Source organism: Cyanistes caeruleus, chromosome 5 (genome assembly GCF_971803275.1).
Source record: "Cyanistes caeruleus chromosome 5, bCyaCae1.hap1.1, whole genome shotgun sequence".
In the NCBI taxonomy this organism is placed as follows: Eukaryota; Metazoa; Chordata; class Aves; order Passeriformes; family Paridae; genus Cyanistes; species Cyanistes caeruleus.
Window position 1 is genome coordinate 42193492 of NC_141705.1, and position 25357 is coordinate 42218848.

At 40.0% G+C, this 25357-nt stretch overlaps 2 long non-coding RNA genes across 3 annotated transcripts; one reads left to right on the forward strand and one right to left on the reverse strand.

Moving 5' to 3' along the window:
* Positions 1-2201: 2201 nt before the first annotated feature.
* LOC147653065 (uncharacterized) lies at positions 2202-9104 on the reverse strand. 2 transcript variants are annotated; one of them, XR_015287490.1, is made up of 4 exons: positions 8364-9104; positions 7896-7997; positions 5618-5777; positions 2202-5270 (listed from the first exon to the last, which is right to left on the reverse strand). It is a non-coding gene; the product is annotated as an uncharacterized LOC147653065 (long non-coding RNA). The 2 variants fall into 2 exon arrangements; XR_015287489.1 differs by lacking the exon at positions 7896-7997 and having other exon boundaries at positions 2259-5270; positions 8364-8997.
* Positions 9105-9475: 371 nt separating this feature from the next.
* On the forward strand, positions 9476-24119 carry LOC147653066 (uncharacterized). Its single transcript, XR_015287491.1, has 2 exons — positions 9476-9658; positions 20619-24119. It is a non-coding gene; the product is annotated as an uncharacterized LOC147653066 (long non-coding RNA).
* The last annotated feature ends 1238 nt before the right edge of the window (positions 24120-25357 follow it).

Here is a 25357-nt window from a genome sequence, read left to right on the forward strand (position 1 = left end):
GGGACCAGCCATAGACAGCACTACAAGTCTCAAACCACTCAAAAAATTCTAGCAGCTCCCATCCCTTCCAAAAACACAATTTAGCATAATCGTGTCTGCTTCCTCTCCAGCTGTTCAATTCATATACACTCCTGGACTTCCCTCAAAACCTCCTGATGTGAAGGCTGGATTCAGTCCAGAAGCAACAGGACAAGTTACTGACCAAAGTGAAATTTTACTCCATGTTTTCTATATCCCTTAAGTCCACACTGAAACTCTTTGTCCTCTTATTCAGTAAAGGACAGTACTGGAGGCAGTGGGATATCTCTCCAAGAGGAGAGGAAAGGCAGGGGTGGGCACTGGTGCAACCAGGACTGATGCAATGAAATGCCCTAGCTCCTACCTTTCCTTTCTAGCTCTAGGCACAGCTTCAAAACATTTGAGGCAGCAGGAAAAATTCAGCCTAGCAGTAATTTGCAAGGGAAACACAATTAGTGCATTAAGATTATTTCACCAAAAGATTTCTTTTGCTCCACTGCAATAGTGCCTTCCCTGACTGCTGCTAAAAAGGACTGTAAACTCCACAGGGGACAGGCTGAAAAACACCACTAAGAGTTACTTGCTTTTTGCACAGAAGCTCTGCTGGAGTCCTGTGTCTTTGAGTAAAGTGTGTGCACTGCTACCACATGCTTAACATTTCAGAAAGGCTGTGGAGAAAGAAAAACTGCCACTAGGATGTTTGGTATGCAAGCACTTTTCTGCATCCCAGGAATATGGAGGATATTTTTCATTATTTTTTTCTTTTTTGTTTATTCCCAAACCAAATTGCAGAATACTTTAAAATCTTTTATTTTGAGCTGGCAGTATGAGCACTTTTTACTTTATCTAACTGACATTTAATGTCTAAGTCCACATCACTTATTAACAGCAAAAAAAGCCTGAGGCAACCCTATAGACTAAGGCATTTAAAAAAGAGAATATTACATCAAATCTGTGTTGTCTTGAACAACAATCTTGCACATCAAATCTGTGTTATCTTGAGGTAAGTTTGTTCCTGAGTTCACACTTACACCACTGGCTTTCTAGAAGCAGTATCGATTTCAAAGAATTAAAATATGAATGGTGGAAACAAAGTTTCAAACTTTGTATGGGAGTTCTAAATGTTTTAAGGGAATGTTTCAAGAAGAGACTATGTTCATACAAAGGACATAACTCCACCCTGGTGGCATCCCAGCTGCAGGGCTGCATCCAGCTCTAAGGGTCCCCAGCACAGGAAGGACAGGGACCTGTCAGAGGAAGTCCACAGGAGGCCACCAAGCTGATTAGAGGTATGGAGCACCTCTCCTACCAGGAAAGGCTGAGAGAATTGGGACTGTTCCACCTGGAAAAGAGGAGGCTTGGGGTGATCTAATTGCAGCCTTCCAGCACCTGAAGGGAGCCTAGAAGAAAAATTAAGAGAGACTATTTACAAGGGTCTGTATGGACAGGACAGAGGGCAACGGCTTTAAACTGAAATGGTTTAGATTAGAAATTGTGAAGAAAATCTTTCCTGTGATGGTGGTAAGAGATTGGAACAGATGGCCCAGAGAGAGAAGTTGTGGATGCCTCATTCCTGGCAGTGTTCAAGGCCAGGTTACATTGGGCTCTGAGCAACCTGGCCTAGTGAAAGGTGTCATTGCCTACGGCCAGAGGGCTGGAGACAGACCATCTTTGAGGTCTGTTCTGACCCAAACCATTGTATGATTCTATGGCAATGGCTTTCTTTGTACCAAAAACATGATTATTTTTGTGTTGATAATTCTTTTTCACAGAAATGTTGGAAAAATCATGGAAGAAACTGTTTGAAGAAGTTCATTTGCAGATTCTGTCATTATAAATACCTTTTCAGCTGTCCTTTATAGGATGCTATATACTAGCATTTCCTGGGACTGGCATCTGAACCTGAGTTTTCTTCAGCAGCACTCCAAGTTTTTGACATGGCTTTTTGTGTGATCACTTTATCTTACTTTGAAAGTTAAGATCTATTAAATCAGCTACTCAGACTTATTATAGCTACCTACCACCTCTTCTGACGAGATGCTGAAACAGATGCACTTTAGAGGAGAAAGAAATTCCAGTAGAAAGAGCATGAAAGCAGAAAACAAGCTGTCCTCAGATACAGCCATCTGTGATAGGCACAAAACCTTAGTATTTAGTATATTTAGTAACAGTTAACAGTTGTATTTTTAGATAAAGCATATATTTATGTTAATGTTTATGTTTATATTTTTAAACATTAGTAATTTTAAGCCATATCTTTATTTAATCATTATTTAGTATGAGACACAGAACATTAGTATTTCTGAGCTGCAATGAAAACTATGCCCCTTTGTTACATAATTCCCATTACAAGTAAAGTAAAACATGAGTTACCATGCAGTCCCTTCCTGCAATCCAGTGCCAAATCATCCATCCATCCATCCATCCATCCATCCATCCATCCATCCATCCATCCATCCCTGCAAGAGTGAGTTAGCCTTTTCACTGCTCTCCTGTCACAAACCCACTTACAGGAAGGGCTCAGGAAAACTAAATGTCAGGGAGTGATATAACCTGGAGGGCAAAGAACATGAACTCCCCACACAACCGTTTATGACCAGCAGCACTGACTGTGGGAATTCGTCCATTCAGAAGAGGGAGAGGAAAAGATTGAGGAGCAAGTTGCATGCCTTGCACATGCTGCTGGGTTAAGAGCACACTCAAACAGTTACCAAGGAACCATAAGAGCACTGTAGATCCATGTTTTGGCTTGGGTAATGATTAGTGCTCACACGAGACCTGTTGCTAAGACAAAGAATATTATTTGCAGTTGTGGTTGGCAAACTAAGGGACTTGGGCTTTGTCTGTACCTTTTGGTGCCTGACTAACACTTTTCTAAATTACAGAATATCATACCAAAAGGGCTGACGAGACAAAACAAGAAACTTGTAAGAGTTAACTTCTGTGGAATTAAAAAATGCTAGAAATAAAACCCTTTTACCAAAGATGGGGACCACTTTTCAACACGACTGTTGATTAATGACCTGTTTCAATCAAATATTTAAGTTATTCTTGTCTAAACTCTATAAAGATAGAAAAAGACTTATTAAAAGAGCTCTCTGTGTTTCTTGGCAACAGATTGTTTGGTTTGTCAGAGTGAAATGCATTTTCTTAGGCCCTCTGATGGAGCTTAGCAGGAAGGTAACACAAAAGTAATTTGACTAGGCAGTCTGAACTAAATGGTTGCAGAGTGATGAATGATAGCACTACATTTTCATATTTATATAGTATTTATATTATTTGTATAGTGCCTTTTAAAAATAGTAGCCCTTCTAGATTCTGTAACAGAACCAAAAGAACTTACAGTACCCCTGGAAAGGCAACCCTGTGCTGTGCCAAAGTGGTCAACAGGGATTCAGACCTGAAAGGAGCCAGCCTTCCCACAGGCTGCAAGATACTCTTGGCTTTTTAATTAGATGAAAATCTGGGAGACTACAGGAAATAGATGTGTGCTTCCTCTGTATTTCCTCCCTCCAGTTCTTGAATGAATAAATTGCAGACAATCTTCCAAATGCTACAAACACAAGAGTTCACTGCCCTTCCCATGCTAGTGATACGGTAAGTGCATGGTGTAGTGTGGCAAAGAACACAGCATGGGTCATGGCTATAAACACTGTGTGAGCACAGACACAGCTCCACACATGGCCACAGCAGCAAATCCTTGAAAATTAATCATTCATTATATACTCCAAATAAGTCACTTCCAGATATCTGAATATAAATATTCGTGGTGTAACAAGGCTCTATGATCTCCCACATTTATCAGTAGCTCATTCCAAGAGCACAGGACTTTGAAAGAAATCAAACCTTTTGTTACAGAGAGTAACTCAGCCTTAGGTGGTCCTTAGGTCTCCCCTAACAATGGACCTTAATAAACAGACATTACACATATTAAGCAGACAGACAACAGACAAAAGTGTATGTTACATCAGTCTTTCAGATTTTCTAAGGTGTGGCTGAAGATGTTCACCAAATGCAACCTCTGTTGAATGTTTTGTCTTATCTGACTTTAGGACCTTACATTTTAGCTCAGCTAAGTAGTTCCAGCAATAAAAAGCCAAACCCTACAAGCAACTTCTCTGGCCACTGAAATTTTGGAGTCAGGTCTGCTGTTGAGGTGAATTTGCCGCATTTGAGGCTCTCAAGTGATGAACTGTCTCCTTGGACACCAGCAAGTCTCTTCCACTTAATAACAACTGAGCTGCCAAAGCTTTTTGCAATCTTAAACCCATCAGCAGGTGTTTCAGAGGACATGCCAGACCAGAAAACCCTCCTCACTTAATTTTACCTGTGTGCACAAACCAGAGGAGGGCTGGAGTATGATGCACAATGCTGTAATTCCTCAGCAGTGCCCTGGCTTGGAAGATTGATTTTGAGCTCCTGGGGCAAGCGGGAAGCAGAAAAAATTGCATTTGGGGTCAATCCCAGTGTTTCCCTCTTCAACATTTTGATGTATGTTTCCCCCTTCTTAAACACCTTATCTCAGAAGTGCTACCAGCACTGATTGGCTTGGCCTTGGCCAGTGGTGGGTCTGTCTTGGAGTTGGCTGCTCCACTGGACATAAGGGTAGCACCTTCCACCTCCTCACAGAACTTTATATCTGAAACATCTTCACCAAACTTGTAAAAACTAGCCTAACTTGTACACTAATGCTGATTTTCTGGGAACACATTTAAAATTTAAATTTTTGAAGTTTTGGTTTTTTCCACTATGTCAGAGAGGATGCTGATGCTTTCTCCCCCAGAGAAACCAAAATATAGTTTGTGTATTATTTAAATTAATAACAAATTACATAACTAGTAGAAGTAGTTTTATATTACGGTTTGGTAAGGAAGCAGGAAATAGTGATACCTCAGGGAAAATGCAAATAACAAAATATAATTAGTCATCTTCATTTCTGACCAAAATATTAAATTTTGTACCTATTAAAAGTTTTACTAAGTGATAAGAACTAACAAAGACTTTCTAATTGTAACCAAGAGACAGCAATAAAGATGTTTGGCTGTTGCACATCTTATTACAGGTGGTGCATTTTCTGAAGTGCTAAGGAGACTTTGTGGTGGGTCCCAAGTCAGGTCTGAGGAGATGAAGCATCTTTTGAAAATCCAGGATCCATTCTTGAGCCACTCTGCTCTCCAATATTAGTCTGACTGATTTGTGCTATGTGATTTGGATGTGTGATCAATTCACAGCAAGGAAACAGAAGCTCTGTCCTAAAAAATAGAAAAAGGGAATATTGTTCAGACCTTTTTTCAGTAAAAATTCACAACACTTTATGACTGACTTGTGTTTATACCCAGTGCCACTCATGGCTTCTCCAAAAATTTGATTTCATCTGAAAGTAAGAAACCACTGCAGAAGTAAACCTTGCTGGCCACTCACAGATAGTTTCAGATATCTCCTGCTACTGATGGTACTGAAGTGCAGCTTGGCTCTGCCTCAGAGCTGTTCTCCTGAAGCAGAGGTTTCACACCTCCTGCACACTGTTCAGTACCTCTGCACACTGCAGCAGCAAAAGATCTTTAGTTTTTCCTTATTCAAAGACTACAGGTTCACTTACCTGCTGAGTCTTCATCAGACCTGGGTGGTACCATTTTACAGACTTTAATGGGTTTTTTGAAACAACATATTGATACATCTTACAAGCTTCATTTTTCTTCCTATACTTCTTCCACAGACTTTTTTTCAATTGAAGAAATAGAACTGGATGCAAAGACAACCTGTGTAATTGCAATTACTATTTTTAATTGTAATATGAAATATACATGTTCAGTGTTGTCATCAATATTAAAAACATATACATGAATCTCTATTGGAAATAAATAAAATATTAATATATTGATGGTGTACTTCGGGGCTAAACATCAAAATGTGTAAAACTAGTTCAGGTATTTAGAAACTGATGCATTGTTTTGTCTTTACTTTTCAGAAATATGACTTAAAAACCCAGCCTTAATAAATGCAAAATAATGAGTGGCCCTCCAGGATTTCCTGAAAAGTTCTCATCCAGAATAATCAGAGTGAATTTATCTGTTTGAAGAAATTAAAATTCCCCGATGTGAGCAGAAGTTCAGGAGTGTTTTTAGTCAGTATTACAGAATTTTCAAACAAACTACCAAGAACAGATATCCTTACTAAATAACTCTCCAGTTTTTCCATGAACTTGGACCAAAATCCACAGTTAATAGTCACTCTTTCCCCAACCCATAACTCTTGGCAGCAGTACTAAAATATACTAACTTGAGTTAACTCTGATACAGGATTTCAAGAAGAAAGGTTATTTTTTCCCTTACTTTGGCAGGTTATTTTAAGGTGTCAATTCGAATTTTTGGCACTACATCAAATGTTTCTGCAGAAAAGCTGTTTCTATTCTCCAAAGGACCCTTAAATGTAGAAGTAATATACTTCATTCTCCACAAATTGTAATTTTTCCATTATCCTATTACTATAATTTTCCACAATGCTCTTGACAGCCTTCTTTGCTCTGTCTCACCAGAAGGAAGGGGTTTATTCATTTGTTTTGTCTTGATAACCTTTTCCTCACAAAGGAGGTGGCAGCCTTTGGTACCCACAGCTTGGTTTGTAGCAGAAAAGAGACGAGCAATAGCTGTGGCTGCACCGTGAAACCATATACAGTTTACAGCTCTGCATTTCATGGGAAGAATCAATCTAATAACTGCAGCAATTATAATAATGGCAATGAGGTGTGCAGTGACATTTTACAGTGCAGAAAGATTTTCAGTCCAACCTTGATTCCAAGCATCCCTGTGTCACAAAAAATGCCCCTGAATGGTCCCTGTCTGAAATGTCCTGTAAAGATGAATAAGGACCCATATATTTTTTTCACAAAGGCTGCCATTTTACTGCAATAAATCCCTCTGGACAACAAGGTGCTGCTAAATGACAGTCACACTTCATAAGCTCAGAAAACTGAGAGTATTAAGTAATGAAGCAATATAAAGCAATTCACTGGGAAAATGCACAATGCAATAAATCTCTTCTCCCAATTTTAGATGCTTCATTTCTCCTTAGTGTCTTACCCCAAGATCTGAACTGCAGTGGTACTTCAGGTAATCCCAGTTGGAGCAAGGCACTTGGGGAAAGTGAAGGCTTCTGACCTGAGCTACACAGGATTCAGGAAGATTCCAGCACTATTTCCTCTGCAGTGCAAGTTATTCTTACTGTGTCAGCTCAGGACATTGGGAAAGCAAAACATTTAGAAATGGGATATCATGTCCAACTTACAATCATAATTGTTTGGGAGTCAAGAGACAACTGCTGTGCTTTTTCTGGTTAGCCAGGAATGAACCTGCCATTTTGGATTTTAAAACCAATTAATCATGCTCAAATCAGTTTTGATCAGTAAGCAGATGTTTCATCCTGTTCCTTGTATGACTTTATAGAAAGCAGGAGTCAGATTTTTAAGATTTTTTTTGCTTGGATGTTTGGTTTTGAGAGCTATTGACTTCCAGAAACTGTTTAAGAGCTCAACGTGTGCTGGCAAAGGCGAGCGCAGCAAAACTCCCAGGCAGTGGGAACATCTGCCCTGGGGAGATGGCAGCTCTCTCCATGGAGCACAAGATCATCCTGCCATTGTTTCCTTCAGCTTTCTAGTGTCTTGAGCTTCAAACTGCTGTCCTAAATGAGGGGATCCCTCACCAGGAGGCATTGAGAGAGATTACAGGAGAGACTGGACTCTCAGCAAGGCAGCTTGAAGGACATTTGCTGAACTTCCTACAATCAGGAGCTCACAGCTAGTCTTGTGCAAGGAGAAGGTTTCAGTGTGTTTTCTTGCCCCTGCACAGGATTCAAAGCAGCTGGTGGGATTAAACACTTACCATTCTTTTCCTGCTGAACCAACAGTTTTTGCCATCTGTATGTTGACAGCCTTAGCTTTATAACATTCAGTGTTATAATTGTCTCTGGGAGCTGAAAGATGACTGAAATGGAAGCTTTTATAAAAAGAGCATTTTCCAAATCACTGTGCCATGAAACAGTCATTTAAGCTAACTGGAAAAAAAAGATGCCAGTTCAGAAGTTCAGGTGAACTTGAAAATAAAAAAGAAGATCATATAATTAGGTTGCAGACATCTCATTCTGGTCTGTTGAATCAGTACTCTAGTGGGACAAATGGCTCAAAACTGTGCTAGAAAGCCTCAGAAAAAAAACCCCAAACAAATCCATTCCAGACTCAGTTTATACCCACTCTAAGCCTAACAAGAGCTTTCCCAAACAATTAGTTCAGGTCCTTATTAAGCAGGCAGCTACCTTGTAGGTCCTGCAACAGTGAAGATTTTTTAGCCCACCTTGAACATCAGGTGCCAGTGGAAAAAGCTGCACAGAGAAGCCAACAGCTCCACACAGACGTGCAGGGTGAATGGAAATACTTGATTTCACTTGCATTTGCAGCACAGCACTGCTGAATTTAAGCCACTCCCCAACTCTTAAGGCTTTGAAATAACCACGCAAAATTGTAGGGTAGTTATTAACACTGCTGGGGAAAATAATGCTGTAATAACCTCTCAACAGGTCCTTCTGTTCTTTTCTTGATCTTCTTCCTGCTTTAAAAAGGCTGATGAGAAACAGAGGAGGATACTCTTTTGCCTACTAAGAGATCTTGTGTGTTGAAGCTGCAACTCAACCATCTGTGAAGCTTTTCAAAAATCTTCAGCACTGCAGCAAAATTTAGCGTGGATTAGCTTTCAGCTGGGAAAATAATAGGTAGAAGTTTTGTGCCTTTATTCATGGGGGAACAAATACAGGGATATTTCTACACAAAATGGTAGCAGTTTCCTTTCTGTGTATAAATAATTGAGGATAACTTGGTGTAGGGGAGGGTGGAAATGATTTTGAAATTCAGCCCTGTACCTGCAACCTAGTATGCTTAAATCTTTTGGCCTCACTTGTATATTCAGCCTTACTCCTTCAACCCAGAAGAGCAGAGAAATTACTACAGTGAGCATTTTTAGCTGAAAATTTATTTCTAGATTTCTGCAAGGTTTGCAGCACCTAAAGTTAGATAGAAACAAAAGCTTGGGGCTTAAATCCCGTGGCCTGTCATAGTCTAAATTACTGCAGATCAAAAGATGTAGCCACTGTGAATTACACTGGAAACGAGCAAAACCTGTGATTTCCTTGCCCAAAAATTTAGGGTGATGCCTGTAACAGTCTCACAGAGTTTTGGCTCAGGCTAAGCATCCTTAAAACAAAATGATGCACCTAGCGCTCCTACAGCCCAGGCCCGGTAGCCTCCTTGCATAGAGCCCTTTTGGGAACTTTGTGATAATCTCAGGAGTGTGCTACTTCTTTTTCCAGAGGAAAAAAGCACTGTGCCAGGCCCTCAACACCAAAAAAAAAAAAATTAAGTTCCCTGAGGGTACTACAGGGCAAACTACTCATTATTGCTGTCAGCTGGGGCTTGGGCAGGTCAGGACCTGGGCAGGGATCTGACAGGACTAAGAGTTTACAGCTGAGTGAGGGGGCAGGCAGGACCCTTCACTGAGCACTGCTGTGTTCCTCGAGGAAAAGAAGCCACTGAGGCACATTTTCTTATTGCACTTGGGGATTTATGATGGATGTGCACGTTTGAAAGCTTTGTCAGGTAAAGGAATGCCATTTTTACATGACTTTTATCAGAGGTACCTTTGACGTGCCTTGTAGAAGAATGCTAGTATACTTCAAGCATCCTTGGTTCTTGTGATGACTGGCTTTTACTGGTGCTGTAGTTCCTATTTGTAACTGACTTGTGTCCCAGCAAGACAGTTCTCAAAGCCATTGCCAGTGAAGAGCATTATAATCAATGCTCTGGTCCATGATGTGGTTAAACTGGGGGTTAAATTCTGGCTGCAGAAATCCTGTTGGAAAAGGTGAAAAAAACAACTTATTTGTAGCTGAATGATTTGAGCACACAGTATTGGTTGTTTACTTGCTATGTAAACTGAGAAATATGAATGCCCAGGCTCTGTTTTTCTTTCTTCCATGGTTGTGCTTTTTTAACTGCTTTGCCAAGCTATTATGCTTACACCTGACAGGTTGTACTCTAGTGTGGGAGGGCTAAGTCTGAAATGTCATCCCAGAATATCCCTCTCTGTCAACATATAGGGTTTTTTCAGCAGGTGCAGAAAAATTCACTGTTGGGAAGGAGGGAAAATGGTCTGCCCTAGTTTTTTTTCTAACTGAGGGAAACACTGAGGGAAAAGAAAGTGCCTGTGCAAAGTGTGTGTGGGGGCGTGGGGAACGTAGGGAGTGAAACAATTCATATATTTACATTCTGGGATGAGGAAATGAATGATATTCCCCAACACTCCAGTTGATAGTACCACAGTGGTAGCTGATTAGAAGAGGAAGCATTTATGTTAATGATCTTATTTTGTGATTCAATTTCTTTCAAATTCTACCATCTGTTTTAAAATTCATGTTTCTCTTAGGACGCTAATAAGTACACGTGGTTTAATGCTGCATGCTAGTCACCAGTAGCTTTTGCTGATTTAAATGAAAATCGTATTTTGCCTCAATCTGGTCTGCTAGATCTGGTCCCTGTTTGAATTACAGTTTCTGGAAACTGCTAGAGAAAGATTTATAGCAAGATGTGTTTGCATGTCTCTTCTGCTTTATTTGGAAATGGTCTGTCAAAAATGAGGCTGAACTCAGTAGTGTTTGGAATTGTGTTTTGGGCCAGGGGACTCATTTATGGTAGGCCAGTGTCTGGCTTTCTTCATTAGCTGCTGCATGGCAGTTTTCATGATTAAAAGTGGCATTGTTTGGGCATTCGTTTCAGTTTATAAGTGAAAATTTATCTGGCTATTACTAAACAAAAGTCTTCCAAAATGGGAAGACTTGTGTTTAGTAACAGACAAATATTTAATTTGTTGGTGGATGTGAAGTTTCTTCTCAAGCAAGGAAGGAGGTCAGTGTTTTTTAATAGTTTTGTGAAACTCTTATCAAAGAGCTGATGGTGAATGCTTTGCATTCAGGTTTTGTAGAAAACTTTTAATACCTAAGGACCTTTGATGGCTACGACACAAAACTAGTCTGATGGTGGAAGTTTTTCAGCAACCCTCCTGAGTTTAAGTTTCCATTTAAGACTTTGCTGCAATAAAAGAGCTTGTGTGAATATGTGTGTCAAGCATTTATTTATACAGTTGTTCAAACTGATTGCACAGAATAGGCAGGGAACGGGAGCAAATATGGGGTCCTCAGCTCAGTCACACAACAGAAACTAGAAACATTTTTTCTTCTTAATAACCATGTGAATGGCCATCACCTTCCTTTAGAGCCTGCAATAAGAGCAAAGAATTCAGTCAAATGCTGAATTTGGCTGGTTCCTGCAGATCTCTATGACTCACCTCTCCTAAAATTAGCAAATCTTCATTTGTAACTCGTTGCTCAGTAAACGTTTAAAAACCCTAGAAGACCAATCAACATCAAGGAAAGGTGGAGAATTTATTTTATCTTGAAAGCAAACTTGAATATTAATGCCATTTACTGTTGTCTCTGATAATGTCACAAGATGGACTGTGTGAGCAACCTGCAGTGTTTTGTACCTCTCTCTGGTGTCACCTCAGACTCACTGCTGCTGGGTGATGTGTGAGAAGACATAAACCCCAAACAGGGATTTTTGCTGCAGGTTTGAATCCCAGTACCTTTGTTCTATAGCAGATGCTGGCCAGCATAAAAATGTACAAGTTAACATTAACCTTGCCATTTAAACTCTTAGTGACAGACATAATCATTATTAGTTTAACCAAAATAAAAGCTTCAAAAATAAAAAAGCTTCAATAAATATATATTTTTAAAGTTAAGTTTCTTTTAGTTGTTTTCATGTGAAGCCTTTCTCTCTTTGAAGATGATTGTTGAGGTAAGAGTTTTACATCTAAAAAAACAGCTGCACCACCCAAGAGAATTATAACAGGTTTTGTACTACAGAAAAATAGACACATCTTCCCAAAACTGTGGATTCTTTTTCCTAAAAGAGTGACTTTTAACTCAATTTTAGCTCAGTTCATTTCATAGTTGGGCATTTATACTAAGAAGCTGAAGATCCCTGGATTTGCATTTTTTATGCCTTTTTTAGTACCAAAAAAATTCATCATGAGTAAGTTCATTTTGAATGTAGTAACAAAACTTAATCAGAAATAACTGTCTTTAATTCTGAATGTTGGAAATCATATACAAGTCTTACATCTTAAAAAAACTCATTTGCAAAGGGGATTAGGTGGGATCTTCCAAAGCTCAACCCATTAAATCAGCTTTACTAATAAAGTATAAATACTCATTTGAATTATGTCAGGCTCACTGTGCACCTAATCCCAAGAGATGCTGAGGGTCCAGGCCCATGGGGACCACCACTGATGTCCTGCTCCAGCATGGCTCCTGTTTTCTGAGCTGCCTGCTTTAGCCAGAGCTCTTCTGCCCTCTCTTGTCCTGGCTTTGGTTATATGCAAATATAACCAGTGTTTCTTCCAAGCAGTCAGTGTTTCTGCCAAGCTGGCCTCCAGCACATTGCAGTTCTTTTGAAGTTCATGCTGGAAAATGATGCCATAACTGCATTAGATTTCACAGGGCATCAAGCCTGTGGGAGCACACCTGTACTTGGGTTTCTGCTTTGTGTATTCACTTGGGCCTTACATGTGTGCAACTAATTCTGTGTTTCAAGAGGCATTACATAACATGAAGTGAGATAAAACTTGCAGGAGTTTGTGTCCTGCTGGTAGTCATGGGTGGGGAGGAGAGAACAATCACATGCACAGAAAAATCTGGGATCTCAACACCAGTACTGAGTCATGCAATTTAACTACAGCAAAAATTTGTCCACTCGAGGTGTCACCAGCCCCCACCATGTGCTAATATAGAATGTTGGTGAAAATGGTGAGAACTCTGCTTTAGCATGTGTCATAGTCAGGGGTTTGCAAATTATTACTAAAAAATGCCACTATGAGGTGAGATTTGAAACGGGAAGCAGAGGAAGGGGACGATATATTAGAGGCACCCAGTGCAAATGGGACAGTGATGGCATGAAATTGCTACTGAAGACTCTGTGATACTTTCATTCAGTGAACAGGAGACGGAAACAAGCTGTAAACCATATTTCAGGTAACTCCATCCTAGCAGTTTTCCTTTTAGTGGTTTTTACAACACTACAGTGCAGCACTGTGCCAATAAATGAGATTGATAGCTGGTCTCCTGGAACCAAGTGCCTCAGCAATTATCCAGGATAGCTCGCTGGTTTTCCTAGGCCTGCCAGAAATAGGCTGTGAGCCACATGTGGCACCTTTGGAGCAGCAGGATACCCTGGAGGCTTCTGACTGTAAAAACATAAGGGATCATCCGTCATGGAATGGGAAAACTGAGGAAATCATGAAGGAAGAAAATAGCTGGAAATTGTTTGCACTGAGAACAGCTCACCTGATATACCATTACCACCAGTCTCCCCTGGAGATTTTCCTTAAGGAAGTGGGAGCCATTGCTTGAGATGCGATGGACAGCATTGCTGGGAAAGGTCTGGTGGTGGCCAACTGCTCTTTGTTGGGACAGACTGAATGGAGTCATAGTTTTGGTAAATCAGAATAGTGCCCTTGCTGACTGGGGCAGGTTGAGCCTGGGAACTTGCCTGTGTTTGTGTGTCTCTGCTGCTACATTTGACAGATGGCTCTGCTCAGACAACTTGTAAAGACAAATAGAAACAGTCTTGGAAAGGTGGGAGGAAAACTAAATGGATGAAAAATACCCGGAGAGTCCTGTGTTTATCAAACCATGCACTTACTGCAATATTACAAACTTCAGAGACACCTCAAATTGCACTAAAAAGTATACAACATGCTTGATAAAATTTTATTTCTATTCTGCTTTTTGAGATGCCAGAGTTCCCCTGAGGTATTTACAAGTTTCCTTTGTAACTAGTTCAGTAGGAAAACATTCCTTAATTGATTAGAGAGGGGGAGGGGTTTCTTTAGCACCAGCAGCCAAAGCTCAAAGCAAACCCCATGACAAAAAGTTTCAACATATTGGTAAAAACTAGTGGTGTTGGGGTTTGAATCAATTATGTGTGTATTAGGAGAAAAAAAAATAAAAAAGGATTGCCCTTTCTTTTAGTAAAGGGGGATGGGGGCAAGATTGCTGCCTGTGAACTTCAGTGAATAGGCAGCTCTGTAAACTGTCTCAGGAAGAGCACAGAGGAGTAAAATGAGCCATAATTAAACTTTGGTTGGAAAATGAGAAAGTCCTAACTCAGAAGAGCTAAGCTCTGGGACAAACCCTTGTCAGCAAGACAGAGAGGACTTGGCTCATGGAGGGAACAGAATTGGGTGCTCCATTCCCTTCATTAGCATCCTTAGAGGTTTTGTGGCCTTCCTATAAAGAGGAACCTCTATTGTGGCAGCTCCCTGGTGGTGCTTGTTTGAAAAGAGCAAAGAACTGCTAAATCAAGCAGCACAAAATATTTCAGCTGTCTCATTTTATCTCCATAGTAAGAGACTGAAAGTTTTTTTGAGATACAAACCAGTAATGATCTATACAGTACCTAACTATGTATCTAATAAAAGACACAATTATGTTTGTTAGACTGAGTCTTTTGTTAGCATGTCCCAGATCACTCTGGGATGCTGATCAGGCATGATATCAGGAGACATAAAAAAGACAGAAGAAAAATAATTTTAACTTGTTTCATTCTAGCTTGTGGCTCTGCTGTTTTTCTGTGTTTAAATCATTAAATACTTCACAGATTTCTTTTTTTCTGGTCATATCAAATGAATATTTTTTGGTATAGCTTGTGAAAAAAGAAACTGGATTTCAGCTATGCTCTCTAAGTGAAGACTTGTACAGTCACTTGCTACAAATTATAGTGTAGTAAATGCAATTAGTATTGTGATGTGTCTCAGAAGTGACCTTTCCCAATGTACAGCACATAGGCTTGCTCTCAGAAATGTACTGCTCTGAAAAGCTAATGTGTGTGTCCATTTTCAAAATGAAAAATATAAGCTGATTTCTCCTCACCCCAAGCTGTCACCAAGCTATAACAAGTTATTACAAAAAATGGTGCAGGTCTTTGAGCCTTCAGGGTTGAGATGTACTGCTTGCTGGCATGCCAGCCTACTGCAGGGACACCCTTGCAGCCCTTTACATTATGTCTTCCAATGGAAAATTCCACACAAACAGCAGCACTACCGTGTTGCCAGCTCTGCAACTCCTGGAGCACTTAGTCAGGAATGCAATTTGTACCTTTTCAGATACATTAGGAGGAATACACAAATGCAACTTTACATGGTGTCTTGATTTTAACATTGTGAGACTCATTTCCATTCAAGTCAGATTAAGGTTAAAGCAAACAAATATTTTACTTATGGAACTCATACAGTTTACAGAGGTTTCTGAAGATGCAGGACAGAAAGGAAAGGAAACTGCATGCAGTCAAGATGTCACCTGAGACAAACTTTAGAGGTTTCTCTTCCCACAGCCCAGTGAAAAGCAAACTTACTCCACATGTGTTGCCAGGACTCATGCTGTACTGAGCATCCTTTGTCCTTGAGAAGCAACCCTGGGAGGCATCTCAAATGGGGGACAAAGGGGTGCCTGATAATTTCCCCTCCCTGTAATTCATGGCTTGAACTGAAGGATGCAAGGACATCCTTCAATCTCACACCTTTCACAAATGTTTTATTTCCAAACTGTGTTACCTTCTGGAAATGCTGGATGCTTTTGGCCAGCCATTGCCATCTTCCATCTGTATAACCAATGGATTTTATTTAATTTTTCTTCTGTGTTTGGTTTTTGGTCTGTATGTCCTCATTCAAGTTAGAGGGGACCCCTGGAGATCTGTAGTCCAACTCTTGCTCCAACATGACCAAGTCAAATCAGGTGCTCAGGATCTTGTCCAGGGGAGTTTTGAGTATGTATCTGCAAGGGTAGATTTGACATGCTCCGCAGGCATCTTTTTACATCCTTACCTAGCTTCCTGGGAGGGGAGGGGAAAGAAAGAGTAGTTGGAATTTCCCTTGCTCCTACCCATGACCATTGCTTCTTTTGTTTTCACTGTGCACCTCTGACAAAGACCTGCCCGTCTTCCATCCAGCTGTCCTGTGGGTAGCTGGGCATGCTGTCTGTGCGCGCAGAGGAGAGAGAGAGCTCAGTGGGGAGCTACCATGATGGTTGAGTGGCACGAGGAGCCGGAGAGAGAGCTGGGAGTGCTCAGCCTGAGGCAGGACCTGAGGGATAGCTGCAACCCACAGGACAGCTGGTGTCCTGCTTTATGTGGAATCCTTTCCCCCACGCGCTAAATCCATTTGTGCATGACCCACATTTTCTTCAGTCATTCCATACACTGCTGTGTAGGCAAGATCAGTGCCTGCACCTTGCTGAGGATGACACTTGACAGTAGAGAAGTATTTCAGAGTGATACTGGTGTAATTTGGGATGAGTGAGCTCCTCCATCTTCTTGTTGGCCTTCTATGTGTAAATAATATGCATTTGACCTACCATTCTCGTATACTCTGGCTTGATGATGTTCCCTCAGTAGATCAAAAGGCTGTGACTTAATGTCTTTCCTCATGTAGGAAATTTTTGGAAGAAAACATTTGACAAGTTACTGCTGAAGATGCATACTATTTATAGTTTTATTGTTTTACTATTTAGTTCTGAGTGACTACTGACAAAAATAACACTACTTTTACATACTCTCCAATAAGCTTCTCCTAATTTTTTTTTTTCATGGGAATTTTAAAAGAGTTGGGGGGGGGTGGAACACCAAAGAGCATATTTCTAACCCAATACCTCTTTTAAAAATATTTTTAAATTTCAACATTGAAATATCTTCTCACTGAAGTCGATGGCAGCAATTTTCTTGCTGAGCTATTTTACATTCCTTTTCCACTAAAGGAAGAAGGTTGAATTCATCAGAATTGTGAGTATGTTGCCTGTGGGGAATTAAGTTTAATCAGTGAAATCTTTCCCTGAGACAGAATAATGTCTTCTCTCCTCTTTTGACCCCATTTTTTCGCCTATTTCAATTGCATATATGATCTGAGATTATGCAAGTGTGGTATCAGAGAAACACCTCCACAGTGATAATACTAGACTATATGATGCTTCCACTAGTAAACATGGCTGTCACCACTGATTCCATCAGACTGGCAGGATCTTTTCCAATTCCCTTAAGTTTGAGGGGAGTGTCTGGAGGTAGAGAAATACTGCAGGATGGTTTTGCCACAGGAAGCAGTTACTCCTCTTTCCTTCTGGCTTGCATCTCATGAGTAAACTCCATGTTGTAGCAGTGGCTGTCTTCTTCCACAACTGGATGGACTTAGGAGAGCAGCCTGAAGACTGGGGAAAGGAAAAAAGGCAGCAGTAGGCTTTGTCCCTCAGAGTACAGCAGCTTGGACAAGTCTTTGGTATCCTATTTACAGCAGACAACACATGTAGAAGGGGATGTAAATTATTAAGGGCACAGAGCTACGCTCACCAAGATGACTTACATTTAAATTTACAATATCTGTGCTAAAACCTATCAATCAAACCCTTTTGGCTTGGGTAAATCTGATTTCCTGATGAAATCTGAGGGGCAAGAGACACAGGAGATGGTGCTGGTGCTGTAGGGCTCTCCCTTGGGAGTCGCTTCCTGCCCCTGACTAGAGTAAGCTGGCACTTTGAGCACAATGGTGTCCTGCCCAGCACCAGGGTGTGCCTCATTTCTCACATCCCAGCCTACTGCAAAATTATAGTTCATCTGTCTGAGCCAATTAAGTCTTATATTTAGAATGGGGTTTTTTTTGCTGTTTTCTTGGTCAGATGAATCTCTTAGCCAAAGAGTTAGAATCAGTACTTTTCACATTAATCTTTTAAAAGTTCATTTTCTGTGCCTGTGTGTTGAGACCTTGGTTCAAAGCAACAGCAGTGTAATAAGTTGTTCCTGCTGGAGAGAAGCCAGTGGAGTTATTCAAAACGTAGTGAGAACTGACAGAATCTGGCTGCCTTAGTGCCTTGAAAGACAGTCTTCATTTCTTTTAAAACTAGAAGTTAACCAAATCCCTACCTTTTGAGCATTCATTGTACAGTTGTGAGGTTTTGCATGTTTATTGTCTCTGGAATTTGCATTAAGGCAGGTATTTGCATGGAAATGGAAACTTGAATGCTACCTGGCAATGGCAGCATCCCCAGACCCTGCCTGGGAGGGCGGCACCCTTCTCTGTGCCCTGGGTTTCACCTAAGTCAGGATGCTGCTGGCACCATTCTGTCTCTTGGCTTCCTCCACTAAACTTGTCTTCAACAGAAAAAAAAATAAAAATAAAAAATCTTCAAGCCAAGCCTTGCTTTTTTGCCCTTTGGCTGGATATTTCAGAGTATGGAAATATAAGCATACATGGTTTATTAGGTGTGCACATTTTTTCAAAACCAGATGCTATTTTAGACATTTGACATTGAGTTTTGGCTCTGGAGGTGTTCTAATGCATGCAGGCTCTGGTCCATCAAAGATGAACAAAGCCATGGCAGAGTTGAGACTGATTTTGTCATCCTTTAGGGTCAGTGAATGATAGACATTCACATGCTAGGACTGATGAATTAGCTGCTGAACAGAGGCTTTGTCCAGTGAAAATCTGTTCTGAAATGTTATCACAGTCAGTGTCTTTGACTATGATAGTATAAGTACTTTGAAATAAAAAAAAAACCAAACTCATATTCACATGAGAGTCTGTTTCTTGAAAGCCTCTGAAATTCTTCACTTGGTATCAGGTATTGCAAAGCTGGAGATAAAGTAGCCAACATTAAAAAAAATATATATATTTCATTTAATGAAGCTGTATGTTATTTGAATAAACAGAGTTTTCATTGTCTCTCTAATTTAAATTACCATTTGCCTCTCATCATTGGCTGATACGAGTAATGGTTGTTACATATTGCTTAGTCTGGTACCTTGCACATACAAGGATTCATTACAATACCATGTTTCATCTCTCACATAACTGCTGCTTTTAGTCCTGTCACTGAGCTCAGCTACCTTGAAAGCCTAGCTTGAGCTAGGGACTTTTTTCCCATGATTTCCATCAGGATTTTTTTGATAGGAATAACATTGTCATATCAGAAAATCAGTTTAATGGTAACAAGGTTTTGAAAGCCATACTGATTGAAAAAACTAGAAGATGGGCTTTCCCCTGTCAGGCTTGTACTCATTTCCTTCCCAGCTGAGGTCTGATGTGCTCTTTCAGCACAAGCCAGCACATGGTGTGAAACCTCTAGTTCCAAAAAAAAAATACCCAGTAGAAATTTCTGGAAAATCTAACACAGAAGTCACGAGCAAGTCTGTTTTTTTGAGGTTTTGTTCCCATGTTACCAAATAATTGCTCAAGACTTCAAGATCTGATTCAGATGGGACCTAAGAACTGGCTTTCATGTTTTGATGGGATATGTAAGAAATCTGTCTTTTGTTTTCCAAAATTTTGGTGTGTATCTAGTGGAAAAAATAGTTGCAGATCATTCTATCTCCTACTAAACTAGTAAGACCTAGTGCTTAGGCAAATACTCATGCTTAGCTTTCATAATCTTTTCTCTAGTCCCTCTAGAACTACCACCCCTTTTACACTTTTCTCCAAGCTATATATGAATGTCTTTGTTTTGGATAATTTTTCCTCAGAGATAACATTTTTCTATCTTCATGCCAAGGCATCATGTTACTGTCTTTCCTGCAACCTTAAATTTTTCTCATTGAAGACTGGAACATTTCCAGGTTAAGAATACTTGGTAGCCCTAATAATGTATTTATTTTCTCATTTAAGTCAAGAATTTAGATGTGTGTTACAAAAAAAAAAAAGAAGTACTAAATATTTATTTCTGGTTTGGGCTGGTGCCTGCTTTAAATCTTGCTTGTTTTCAACCCTTTTTGTTCTCCACTGCTTAGCAGAACAGTTACAGAGGCTGATCTACCTTCAGGGCTGGCAAGGGCTTTGCAGGCCTTCTGTTATCTCTTTCAGCAGGGGATCTGGAATTATCCCAACTCCTTGACACCCTGTCTTTCCTGCAGTCAGATATTTCAAACCTCTCTTCCCCCTTTCTCTGAACTCCATGGTGCATCAAGGACTGTGCTTAATCAGATCTGTGTAGTCTAATGCCTCTGGGCATCAGGAAGCATCAGGCATGTCCAAGAAGACTGGAAGCTAAAAAGGAATGAAAATGCAGAGGCAAAAAGAAGCATGTTTTAATGTGTATTGAATTCTCAATTTGTACATTAGAAATAAAATCCAACTCTGACTAACTGGACATAATGCAGGAACGGATGTGAAATAGAATGGAGATGGAGAGCATTGCTGCTCTTGCCCAGGCTAAGCAAGAGACCTTTAAACTGTGGTGGAGACAGCTCAGGCAGGTGTAGATCTGCAGGATGGAAGTGAGTCTGCAGTGAAGGAAAGGAAATCACCACTAAGCTTCCCCTCTTTCATAACCAGGAAAGATTTTGCCCTACTATTCTAGTACTGCATCATCTGCTTTTGAAAAACTTCAATTGACTACCACTTACAGGTTGATTATACAGGAGCAAAGTTCAGAATATAAAACTAAATGGCCATTTCTTTCTGTTACAGATTCTTTAAAGTTTGACAGTCCTTCATCAAGCTGGTTCTCTGGAGAAGGGATTTCTGTTGTGCAGCAACAGCTTTTTAGTGAGAGCAGTTAACCTGAACATTGTGGAAAACTGGGAATGCAGCCTGGGACTGTTAGCAGTTAACTGGATGGTTTTACATGGTCTGTGTCTTTCTGCTTGAAATCTCACTTCAGAAAGCTGCTCTTCACTATGGGGATTTTTACCCAATATACCTCTGCCACCTGGAGACCAGTTTAATGATGAACCTTCATCTACTTCCTCTATAATTTGATTCTAACTTCTTGCAATCCTCTACTTCACTTTCAGCACAGACTTTGGCTGCCTTTGACCTAAGTTTGTTCTATACATTCTTCCATCCACTCCTTCTATCTTCCAAAACTGCAGATACAAGGTAATGAACAGTGAAAGTTCATCAGGTGCTTAATCAATTGTGTTTGCACATTTAAATAATTCTGCAGACACTGTATAACCCCAGTACCTGTTTATAACATATATTAATACAAAATATATGCAAAGATCATCTGGGACCATTCTTCCACTTGCCAAAACTAAGAGAAGTGGTGGATGCATTAAACTCTCTATTTGTAAAACAACATCTGTAAGATTACTCACCATGAAAAGAACTAGATTACATCTGATATTTTGCAGAAATTTGTAATGTAAGCTTCCAACAGCCCTCTGTTGCAGGCTCTCAAGGATATGAGAAAACATAACAAGCGACAGGCACAACAGAACTGGCAAGAGTCCATGTGCTAGTGATGCTAAATTCATATTCAAAGTGATGTTCTGGTACCTTATCTCAAAAGCACTCTTAAAGATGGACATAGTCTGTTTGAATTAGTCTGGAAACACATGAGAGAATATTTTGATATGAAACAATGTAACTAAGAGAAGCTGGCACTGATTTAAGTTTAAGAATCAGAATAACTATGCTTGGGGACTTTGCCATGGTTTGGTTTTCTTTATAAAGCAAAAACCAATATCAGTTGACAAGGAAAAACTATCAGATAGTTTTCACTTAAATAAAGTAGTAGACTGACGCCTATATTGAAAGAATAATTAAGGATCAAGGTCAGGCTCGATGGGGTGCTGAGCAACCTGATTTAATTGAAGATGTGCCTGCTCATTGCAGGGCAGGGTGGACTAGATGACCTTTGAAAGGTCCCTTCTGACACAAAGTATTCAATGAATCTAAGACACAGAAAAATATCTGAGGGGGAAGAATGCCAAGAAAGGCCCACAAAATTATGAATAGGAATGAGCAGAGGAAAATTTAGAGAAAGTTAATGAGAAATGCAGTTTGAGATTCAGCCTGATGAACTGTCTTGGAAATCAGGCCAAAAAGAGAAAACATGCAATATAGTGAAAAAGCTGATCATAGTTCAATTTCAGAAGCTTTAATATATCCAAGTCTTATCTACACTGACTTAGATTGTTTGGGTAGGATATTCTCATTTATAGTGAAACATCTGCTTATCCTAGCATTATGAATCCTAATAATCCAACAGGTTTTCAAATGTTATAAAATAGTTATCTGTGTAATGCAATTAAAAATGCCTGCTGGTACTCTAGATGTTTATCCCTACTCTTTCCATATTCTCTATAACTCCCCCCCATGCAACAGTAATTAGACAGTTTGGGTTTTTTTAATTAACTGTTAAAACTACAAGAATATGAGTAAACTTTAATTAAAGTGGAATTTTAAAAATGTTTTTTCAAAAATCATTCATAAGGTTTTTAACACCATACTGACATGAACTTTCCTTGAGTTATGTTGGTTGTCCTCTTCAGGCTGCTAGTTATGTGTATTTTTCCTTGATTAGATGCCTCTCTTATCTCTTCTGACTCCCGTTTGACATAGTACACTGGGATGTGAACACATAAAAAAGAAATATTTTCACTCTGCCTGACAAAAAAAAAAAGTTTTAAATTATTGCTAGTTGGCTTGTAATAATGAAATGATGAGTCTGTTAAAACCTTGTGGGTGTGTCTGATTAGGTTGTCCTCTGCACTGAATGCTTTCACTATCCAGAATTGTCTGACATCTACGTATCTCAGTGGGTTCCTGAAAACTTAGAGAATAGCTTAGAAAAAACGCAATCATGCCTCATATAGGAGAGGAACTTCTTTTCAATATGAAATACTGGTGTATCATGCAGTTGAAATGGATTTAACAAGCACAAATTCAGCATGAAATGGAACAACATACTTTTCTGGCAAAGAATTCTAGGGTAGGACAGCAAAATTCAGCAGACTTTCTACTGCAGCAGGAATCTTCTGCTAGCCTTACACCAGCCCTAAAAAACAGCCAAGCCTGCTTGATTTTATCAGGGTTTGTAATATGGGTGAAGAAAACTGGAAGCTGAGCTTCCCAAAGACTGCAGCATTAACCCACTGGCCAGCTGTGTACAGAAGCATTTGAGGGTTCACTAAATGCCTTCCCTAACTGGTACAGCAGGCACTACACCTCCCTTACCCCCTAGCATTAGAAGAGCCTAAATAACAATTGTTCACACAAATGACAATATCTGATCTTTTAAAGAATTCCTCTTCTGCATTAGGATGAAAATATTTCATGTTCTTAGATTTTTTTAATACACATATTTGTCCAGATGACTTTCTCAGACAGCCAGATATTTTGTCCTGTGGATACCTGTATCCACATTTATCCTGAACTCTCCAGTGACAGCACCTGGCTTCATTCCTCTCAGAAACCTGAAACCAGTGTTTCCACCAGCAGCTCAGCCCCTGAAGTCCTGTAAATTTGAGGCCACATCCCTCCTTCAGGTAAGAGAAATCAAAATCAGGGGAGCAAGCTCTGCTAACACCAAGCTCTCCCCAGGATCAGCTTGTGAACTCTGTAGCACAGTTCACCAGAGGCAAATAGAGTTGAATTCCATCTGCTCCATGGCTTGCTGGAGTCCCTCTGCAGTGTTACTCACTAGTTAGTTATCTAAGTGCCACATGTGGCAGTGGAAAACAAAGCAGGAAAAGACAGCTGATAGCTATTACCAGTATGTAGAGCTACTGGTACTAAGAGGTGGCTTGGAAAATTTCTTAAGCTCAAAGACAGAGTGGTTATCAAGAGCTTAGGAAATACCCTCTGAATGCTGGAGAAATCAAGTATTCAGCAGTAAAGTACTGTGCCTGTTTAAAGCCAGGACACCCTGATCCAATTTATGTTGCAAGATTAAATTCCTTGCGGACTTTGATGCCTTTCTGGAAGATGTGCTTTCATCGGCTGTTACTGGGCTTGCTCCCAGGCTGTATGTGAAATGGGATGATGTGTTTGGACTGCTGGACAAACTGGTGATGTGACTGTTTGCTCTGGTCTTAATCTACTGCTTCCATAGCTTAAATTCTTTACTAGGAGGAATGGAAAATGTAAATATGATTTCATGGTAGCTGAAAACTGTATTTTTTTTTAAGGAATAATATGTAGTGAAAGTCTCGTGAAAATACATGCCTTAAAGAATGTTCATTTTCTCTCATGAATGTTGCTTTATATAGCAGAGGTGAGATTTGGGGTTGCCTTTTTATGTTTTTGTCTAGTTTAAAGAAAAATAACAAACCCTTTCATCACTGCTCTTATGATCATCGTTTTCACCACCCTAAGACTTTGAAAGCTGCTCACCACCCCTCCTTACAAATCTGGTGCTACAAATCAGCTGTTAATCATTTTCTGTCCTACCTCTATCTCTGGCATAAAAACAGCACATTAAAAACCAAACATTTTGGATTCCATGAACAATATGACCTTCAGTTTTCTTCAAGAAGAGATAACTGGAATTTGACACTTAGACCTTTTTGTATGGTGCTCCAAATCTGCTGTCATCCTGTAGGGATCTTGAGATGGTTTGCTGTTTTTTGCTTGCACCAAGCTCTTCTTCGCTATTGAAGTTTCTGAAGCATCTCCTCCACAGTCAGTACTTAATTCCTAGAAGATCAATTGTGATAGCTTCCTGCCCTCAGCCCAGATACACTTTCCCAAGAGATGCTTTTCCTCCTTAATTATGCTGAATTATGCTGAAGTTGCCAATGTTACATTAAGTACCTACAAACAACACAGTGATCCTTACATGTAAGGAAAAAAAAAAAAAAAAAAGGTGTGATCTGGCCTTCATGTGTCTGAATCCAACCTCCTACTTGTCTTCCCTAGGAACAAGTTGCTGATAATAAATTCTGCTTGTGAAAAGGTATTGGGAAATGGGAAGAATTGTTCTTCCCCTCTCTTTCTGTCCTATCTCTAGAGCAGAGACAGAAAGGCCCGACTGCTGCAGGGACTGCTATTTGCATTAATTTTGTTTTCATATACTAGTGGATAAATACTTCCCTCTGCAGGAAACTTGAGGCTGGTAGCAGCCACAGCCTCTGGCAGTATAGACAAAAAAATGCTTAAAGCCCAAAGTGGGATTCTATGGAAGATACTTGTGTTCTTATTCTACTCACCTTCAAGCAGTACATAAGATTTTTCCATTCCCATGATCACCTATTTGCATTTTAGAATTCTAAAATAAATTTGCCCTTGTTTGACAGTGGGTGCATTGTTAAATGTTTCTCCATGGTATTTGTGCAGCATCTGTATTTTTGGAAAAGGCCTGTCCCATCTGGGTCCCACATGTGTGCTGCCATTCCTGATAGCAGGTACCATTCTGGTGGCTTGAGCACTGTTTTCATGGCAGCATGAGCCTGGCTCCTGAGGAGGTTGTTACTGATAGT